We start from the raw sequence: 9,478 nt of genomic DNA on the forward strand, positions 1-9,478 counted from the left end.
TGAAGAAAATTAAAGGCAGTCCATGATAGTGAAAATGTGCCTAATTTAGAGTGCATTTTAAAAAGTAGATTTTATGCATCAAATACTAATGACTGAAACCCAGAATTGATGTGGAATGATATCAAGAATATCATACTAGAAGGAAAGAGAAAGTCATTAAAATGTCAGGAAAGAAAGAAAGACAAAAAACAGATTCTAGAAGAGACTCTGAAGTTTGCTCTGATTTTAGGGAAGCTAGAGACTGAAAGAAATGATGAAGTAACAGAGCTGAACAGAAAATTTCAAAGTGCACCTCAAGAAGACACAGTCAAATATTGTATAGAAATATGCAAAGAACAGTAGTTAGAAAACAAAAGGGAAGTACATGCTCAGCATTTTTCCAGCAGCTAGAACTGAAAGAAAAATTCAATCCTTGACACCTAATATTGAAGGAGTCCCTGGGGTGGGGTTGGGGGTAACTGAATGATGCAAAAAGCTCCAGAAGGATATACAAATAATACACATTTTCATTGTAACAAAAATACTCAACTGTTTCAAGAGGTAACATAAGATCAAGAACTGATGTTACTGAAAAAGTCCAAGATACATTGTACGTGTTGACATAAAAAGAAATGCCAGAAACTGACAGTATACAAATTGAAATCTTTCAGCAAACAAATAGCTCTCATCCATCTATGCCTAGAAACTTAGAGTACCAATTGTGACATATCCATATTTCTGCCCATTCCAGAGAAAGGTAATGAAACAGAATGTGGAAATCCTCGATCAATATCATTAATATCCCATGTAACTAAAATATTGTTGAAGATAATTCAAAAGGAATTGCAGCAGTATATTGACATGTAGGTGCCAGAAATTCATGCCAGATTCAGAAGAGGAAATAGAATGAGACCTATCATTGCTGATATCACATGGATCTTTGCTGAAACCAGAGACTACCAGAAAGATGTTTACTTGTGCTTTATTGACTATGCATTGTCTTTCAACTGTATGGATCATGACAAGCTATGAAAAATATTCAGAAGAAAGGGTATTCCAGAACACACAATGTGTGATATGCAAAGGATAAAACCTTCCTTGCTGGAAGTGAAGAGTACATAGAATAGAAGATCAAATATCACAGCCTTAAGTATAGATTGCACCTCAGATGTAAAGAAAATAAAAATATTCACAATTGGTAAGAATTGTCCCTTATACCTTTTATATTTTATTAGGAGATACTTGTTGTTGTTGTTGCTGTTGTCAGGTGCCATCGAGTTGGAACCAACTCATAACTATCCCATGCACAGCAGAACAAAACAATGTCCAATCATGGGCCAACCTCACTACCGCTGCCACACTTGAGTCCATCAATGATGCCACCTGGCCAATCCATCTCGTTGAGGGTCTTCCTCTTTTTCTCTAACCCTCCATCTTACCAAGCATGATACCCTTCTCCAGCGACTGTTCCCTTCTGACAATATGTCCAAAGTATGAAAGACAAAGTTTAGCCATCTTGGCCTCCAAGGAGCACTCTGGCTACACTTCTTCCAAAACAGATATATTGGTTCTTTTGACAGTCCATGGCACTTTTAGTATTCTCCTCCAACACCACAATTCAAAAGCAGGATATAACATCATAGAGATTAACTCATTGTTAACTAGTATTAGGAGATACTAGTCCCTGGAAAAGGACATCATGCTTGGTAACATAGAGCATCAGCAAAAAGAAGATCCCCAACGAGAGACTATGATACAGTGGAACATAAAAATTGTGAGAATTGTTGTTTCATTCTGTCTTGATAGGGTTGTTATGACTCAGACCTGACATGAGTGTGCCTAACGTCAACAACAACAAAAATAATGTTAACACTTTCTCATCTGAAGAACATCAAGGAAATTTTAAACATTTTCTAGTATTACATGACTAATTGCTGAAGTCTAGTTGCCTTTTCCTATAGTCTGCTTCAATGACATTTTTATAAAATATGAATCTTGGCATTGGTGCTATGGGATAAGCACTGGACTACAAGATTGGTTTGAATTTCAAGATTAGTGGTTCAAACTTATCTGTGGCTCCTCAGACACCTTATACAAGATTGCTATGTGTTAGAGCTGTCCAAAGGGCACTTAACAAAAACAGTGAACTTATGTGTTGGGCCTACTAACTTTAAGTTACCTAGAAAGTAAGAACTGGTGATCTGCTTCCTAAAACTTTTGGCCTTGAAAACTTGGAGTTCAGTACTACTTTAGAACACATGGGGTCACCATGAGTTGGAATTTGGTTAATGTAGTTTCAGAAGATCTTCAGCATACTCATATATAAATAAACACTCATATAATTCATTATTTATTCACTGCTTGTTATATGCAATATGCTCACTAGTTTATTTATGCTTTTACTCATATTGTTAAACCAATTAAAAATGGGAGTTGATATTGTTGTTATTATAATTATTATTTTAAGTAGCAATGAGACAGATAATCTTAACATTTATACAGAGCAATGTTCTATAACTAGCACCTAAACATTAAAAAAAAAAAAAAAAAAGAGGTGATGTTTGTATGTTGTGGAGTCAGTTTCTGCTGATAGCAGCCCAGAATAAAGTTTCCAAGACTTGAAATTTTTATGGGAGCAGAAATTCTCATCTTTCTCCTACAGTTAAGCTGGTAGATTCAAACTGCTGACCTTGTGATTTGCAGCCCAATGCATAACCCACTACCCTACCAGGGCTCTTAAATATAAACATACTAGCCACTTTTTAAAAAAAACTATCTTATATTCCGTTGGTAAAAATGGAAAAGTATAAGTTAAGCTAATAAATTGAAAGAAAACATAAAAGAAAACACTCAATATGTTCATCTTCAATAATGACAGAGTTGGAACTGATTCCACGGCACATAACAACAACAATCTTCAAATGCAAAGATATTATTGTTCTATGAAAAGCAAACAAACAATATATGAATTTTTTTGTTATGCAGACATAATAAATGAATAATGGGTGTCTCTTATTAAGGTTTGGCTCAGAATATAACATCATAAAAATTAACTCAATAACTATTAGAACACTATTTCATTTTAAAAGACAATTTAAAATGTATGCATTACATGCAAATATGTTTTCCCAGACTTGTATACATAAAATTGCATTTGGTGGAATATATTTTCTTTTATATATTTTATCTATGGCTATAACTTCTATTTTATGAATGGGGCTTCTAACTTCAAGGTCGGCACTTTGAAACTACCAGCTGTTATGCAGGAGAAAGATGAGGCTTTCTGCTCCCATAAAATTTGCAGCCTTGGAAACCCTGTACAGGGTCACTGTGAGTTGGAACTGATTCCATAGTACTTAACAACAACAACAACAATAACTTCCATTTTAATTTAAATACTTACATATTTTTTGTCTCCTTGGATTATTTTTATATTTACTTTTTTGATATTTTCAGGCATCTATTTCACTTGTTATTACCCAAATAGAGAAACACATATTACTATAACTATAAATGCTACCAAGGAAAACATTTCTATTATCAACTGAAATAATAAGAACAGTATTTTACTGAACATTAGAGTTCATTACACATTTAAAAATCACAATTTTAAATTAGACAAATTTAGTAGTGAGATGAATAATTATATGAGTTAAGTGTCTGATACTATACTAGTTTAAAGTCATTAGTATTTCTTAGCTATGACTCTACATTAAAAATTATGGTTCAGTGTAATATATTTCCTCATTGTATTTATAGCTTAGCTATTATTTGGAGATTCTTAAAACATGGATTCCTAGTTATCTTTAAAACATGTATTAAGTTGTTGCTGTGGTTAAATACAGTCTAATCACATTTTATTCATAGTAAACATGTATTGGGCTTCCAAGGAGTAGATGGTGGGTTTGAACCACTGATCATGTGGTTAGCAGTCCAGTGCTTATCCTACAGTGCCATGTCAGAACTCCATTTGTTACGTGAATGTCATAAAGCAAAATGAAAAGCGTGTGTTTCCATGTAAGTGTGAATGCATTTTAACCATTACTAAATTCAAATCTAAATTCAAAGTTGAGGTGGTAGTAGTAGCTGTTGTTGTTGTTAGGCACTGTGAAATTGGTACTTACTCACAGCAACTTTATGCACAACAGAATGAAACACTGCCCAGTCCTGCACCAACCTCACAGCTGTTGCTATGCTTGAGCCCATTAATGCTACCAATGTGCAAATTCATCTAATTGGGTGTCTTCTTCTTTTTCACTGACCATCCACTTTACGAAGCATGATGTCCTTCACTCTACCAAGTTGTCTTTGCTAGCTGACACAAAGTCAAAGTCTGACATATGGGAACCATATCGTAGCAACACATAAGACCGGTATGAGGTACATTGTCCAAGGTTAAATTCTGGTTTCCTGAATGGAAGGCATGATTTCTACCCCTGAACACAATTCCTTCTATGTTTAGCTATGATTTTCTTATTTTATTAACCCACCCTATCACTTTTAAAAAATGACATGAAGAATGAAATTACAATAAAATAAAACAAAACAAAGGTTGCAGAATTGTACAAATATGGTTCAAAACAGAGTTTAATCCCTGGCTATGCATGTACCAACCATTTCAAGCAGAATAAAGTTAAGAATAAGTCAGTTTCCATGATTAACATGCGTAAATATTGAAGAAGTCTTATTACCAAAATAGTTTGGCAGAATGTCTTTCAAAAATGGAGTGGTTATGTGTTAGGCTGTGAACTGCAAGGTCAGCAGTTAAAATCTACTAGCCATTCAGAGGGAGAAAAGTGAGGCTTTCTTCTCATGGAAAAATTAACGGTCTCTTGAGCCCTACAGAGTTGCTATGAGTCAGAACCAACTTAATGGTACACCATCACCACCACCACCATAACATATTTAAAACAAGAAAACTACAAAAATATAAATTTGACTCTATTTTAAAACCATTAGATTTAAGGTAAAATGTTTTCAGTGTAATTCTGCTGAATGACAGCATAATTAACTGCTAATCCTTTTTTTTTTTTTTTTTTTTTTACATGAATCCTACTCATACTTCAAGGAGCTCTGGTAGAGTAGTGGTTACAAATCAGGCTGCTAACCTCAGGGTCAGCAGTTAGAAACAACCACAGGAGAAAAATGAGGCTCTCTGCTCCTGTAAAGATTTACAGCCTCAGAAAGCCTGTATAGGGTCTCTATGAGTCAGAACCGACTCCATGTCACTTAACAACAACAACAACTCATACTTAATTTCCCACAGTTTTTCTTTTCCATTTCTTTAAAACATGTCAAGCAACTTGCAAATACTGGAGAAAACATGTGTGTATAGAAACCTTTTAGATGTCTGATTTGTTCCATTTTCTTTTTTTGAAAAAATACTTGTGCAGCCACACTTACTTTGAAAGCATATTTCAAGCATCTCACATTTATAGGGTTGTATTTAAGGCATACAACTTAGTATTCATAGAAACAATTCTCTGTATTTTAAATTCCTATTTTTATATGTTTGAATGATATATAAGTAAAATAATGTGAGTGAAGAAGCAAAAAAAAAAAAAAAAAAAAAAAAATTGTACACAAATTCAGGGATAAACACATCAGATATTTAATCCAGGCACTATAGAAACAGAACTGTGGGAGATTATTCCAGAAACGTGCATGCTGGATTCAGTCAAAATGACATAGACTTCAATAAATACACTTAACATTCTTGTTGTTGTTAAGTGCTGTCAAGTCAGTTCCAACCCATATCAACCCTACATAGGGTTTCCAAGGAATGACTGGTGAGCTTGAACCACCGACCGTGTAGTTAAAACATAGAGATTGGAAAAAAGAGCTTACTCTAGTTATTGGTGTAAATACTATTTCTGTTGCTGCTAAGCACCCTGGAATTGGTTCCAGTTCCAACTCTTAGTGACCCTCTATAGGGCAAGGAGTGACTGGTGAGTTTGAATCACTGGCCTGCAGTTGACTGATTGTCTTATGGCACCACAAATTGTCATCTGATGATTTATGACACATAGTGACCTCATGTAGAACAGAACCAAATACTGCCTGATCATATACCATACTAAAAATCATTCCTATGCTTGAACCCATTTTTGCAACTACTGTGTAAATCCTTCTCATTTATAGTATTCTGCCATTTTGTTGATTCTACATTCACAAGCATGTAGTCCTTCTCCAGTGACTGATCCCTAAAGATAACTTGTCCAGAGTAAATGACACAAAGTCTCCCCATCCTCACTCCTAAAGACCATTCGGACTATACAAATCCAATATTTGATTTGTTAATTCTTCTAGAGGTCAATGGTATATTTAGTATTTTTCACCAACACTATAATTTAAAAGCATCAATTCTTCTCCAGTCATCCAAATTCACTGCCCAGGTTTCACATGCTTAACAGGGGATTGAAAAATAGTGTGACTTAATTTAAAAGTGGTGTCTTTCTTCTTAACATTTTGAATAAGTCTTTGTAGCTGATTTGCCCACTGTAATTAATCCTTTGATTCCTTCACTGCAGCTTTCATGAGTATTGATTGTGGATATTTGTTTTTTCTATATTAAGGTAGAACCATGTTGAAGGTTGTAATCTGGTCTTCATCAATAAGTGCTTCAAGTCATTTGCTTTCAGCAAGCAAAATTGTGTAATCTTCATATTGCAGGTTGCTGATGACTATTGTCTAATCCTCATAGTATGTTTTTGTTTATGTAATTCAGATTCTGGGATTATTTGTTCACTATTACAGAAAAAATGAGTTTGGTGGAAGGACACAATACTGAAGCACAACTTTTCTGATTTGAAACAACACAATATCCCCTTATGGTTGTCTCTTTTTCTATGTACAAATCTAGATAATCATAATTAACTGTTCTGGAATATTCCCTCTCTTCATAATGATATATATAGTATGCTATGATCCACATAAATAACTGCAAGTCCCTATTAGACAAAATATGGCCTTGAGTATATTTTACTTGAATGTCAAGACCATCACAAAATATATCTGGCACATTGAACACTAATGAATGAAGACCCAACTTCTTTTGGAATGACATCAAAGACATCATAAATGAAGACAGCAAAAGGACTTGAAATTATTTTTAACTATAAGTTAAACTTATATGAGCATATGTTTCACAGTATGTTTCACAGTAGGCCCCAGGACTTTATCTGAAAGATGATATTGAGTTTCTCCATATTCTCTTTTCACACCATATGGATATTACTCTATCACTGGCATTCTATATTAGAATAAATCTCGAAATGCTATTTTTTACAATTAGTGTCTGACCATGTCTCTTCATTTTGTCATTCCCAGCATAGTCAACCATATATTTTTTAAAATAAAAATTGCTAATGCCACGTGTTTTCAACACATTAATACATAGGATATCAATCTTTAAGCATGCCATTGCAGTTTTGATGACCCTTGATCATCCTATATGCATATTGCATACATGTCATGTTCCAATTATTAATATATATTTGAAGTTGTTCATATTTTAGTCATGCCACATAAGAAAACAAAGGTCCCAAGAGCTTTCCACTACCCATCATATAAATAAAAACAGGGAAAAAATCACAAGATCATATCAATTGAGGCAGGGAAGGCATTTGACAAAATCCAACATCCTTTCCTGATAAAAACACTCAAAAAAGTAGAAATTGAAGGGTAATTCATCAACATAATTAAGAGCATATATACAAAACCAACAGCCAACATCACTCTCCATTGAGAGAACTGAAAGTCTTCCCTTTGCAAATAGGAACCAGACAAGGATGCCTTTTATCACCACTCCTAATCAATATTATGTTGGAGGTCTTAGCCAGAGCTATAAGGCAAGATAGGGAAATTAAAGACATCCAAATTGGCCAAGAAGAAGTAAAACTCTATTTGCTGATAATACAATCCTATACATAGAAAATTCCAAAGATTCAGCAAACCAAAATACTAGAACTCATTGGAAGAGTCACCAAAGTGGCAAGGTACAAGATCAGCATACAAAACTCAGTTAGATTCCTCTATACTAATAATGATATCACTGAAAAAGGAAATGAAGAAAACAACACCATTTATAATAGCCTCCCAAAGGATGAAATGTATAGGAATAAATGTAACTAGACAAGCAAACACAAAGAAAACTAAAAAACACTACTACAAGAAACCAGAAGAGACTTACAAAAATGGAAGTATATACCATGTTCCTAGATAGGAAAACTTAACATTGTGTAAATATCAATACTACCCAAAGAAATCTACACATATAACTCAATCCCAATCCATATTCCAACATCATTGTTTAGGGATGGAAAAATCGATTACAAATTTTATATGAAAAAGAAAGAGTCCCTGGATAAGGAAAGTACTGCTTAAGAAGAACAAAGTTGGAGACACCTCACCAAAGATTTCAAAATTTACTACATGGCTACAGTGGTCAAAACAGCCTGGTACTGGTACAATGAAAGATACATCGATCAGTGGAACAGAATTGAAAATTCAGAAATTAACCCATCCACATACAGCCAACTGATCTTTGACAAAAGGCCAATATACATTGAATGGGAAGGACATAGTCTCCACAGCAGATAGTGCCAGAAGAACTAAAAATCAATATGCAAAAGATTGAAACAAGACCTAGATCTCACACCATATATAAAAAACAATTCAACATGGATTAAAGACCTGAATGTGAATCTTAGAAATACAAAGGTCATCAATGAAAAAATAGGGACAAATGTAAGGACTCTTCCAGCTGCTCCGCAGGAGAAAGATGAGACTTTCTGCTCCCGTAAAGGTGCACCTGATCCAAACCATGGTATTTTCAATAACCTCATATGCATGCGAAAGCTGGACAGTGAATAAGGAAGACCTTAGAAGAATTGCTGCTTTTGAATTGTGGGTTGGAGGAGAATATTGAAAGAGCCATGGACTGCCAAAAGAACTATCAGATCTGTGTTGGAAGAAGTGCAGCCAGAGTGCTCCTTGGAAGCCAGGATGGCCAAACTTCATCTCTCAGAATTCAGACATATTGTAAGGAGGGACCAGTCACTGGAGAAGGATATCTGGTTTGGTAAGGTGGAGGATCAGAGAAAAAGAGAAAGACCCCAGCAAGATGGATTGGCAATATGGCAGCATCAATGGGCTCAAGTGTGGCAAAATATTTTGAGGTTGGCCCAGGCCTGGGCAGTGTATCATTCTGTTTTGCATAGGATTGCTATGAGTCAGTAGTGACTCAATGGCACCAAACAACAACAACAAATACAGGGCAAACATAGACTATCAAGCATTGTGAAAATTGCACAAACAAAATAGATGATTGGAACATACTAAAAATTAGAAATGTATGTGCTTCAAAAAATTTCACCAAAAAAATAAGAAGGGAGCCCAGAGAATGGGAAAAATATTTTGTAATGACATATCAGATAAGGAACTAATCTCTAAAAACTATATGAAACTACAAACTTCTACAAGAAAAAGAAAACCTATT

This window comes from Chrysochloris asiatica, unplaced genomic scaffold, assembly GCF_000296735.1.
Source record: "Chrysochloris asiatica unplaced genomic scaffold, ChrAsi1.0 scaffold00225, whole genome shotgun sequence".
Taxonomy (NCBI): domain Eukaryota; kingdom Metazoa; phylum Chordata; class Mammalia; order Afrosoricida; family Chrysochloridae; genus Chrysochloris; species Chrysochloris asiatica.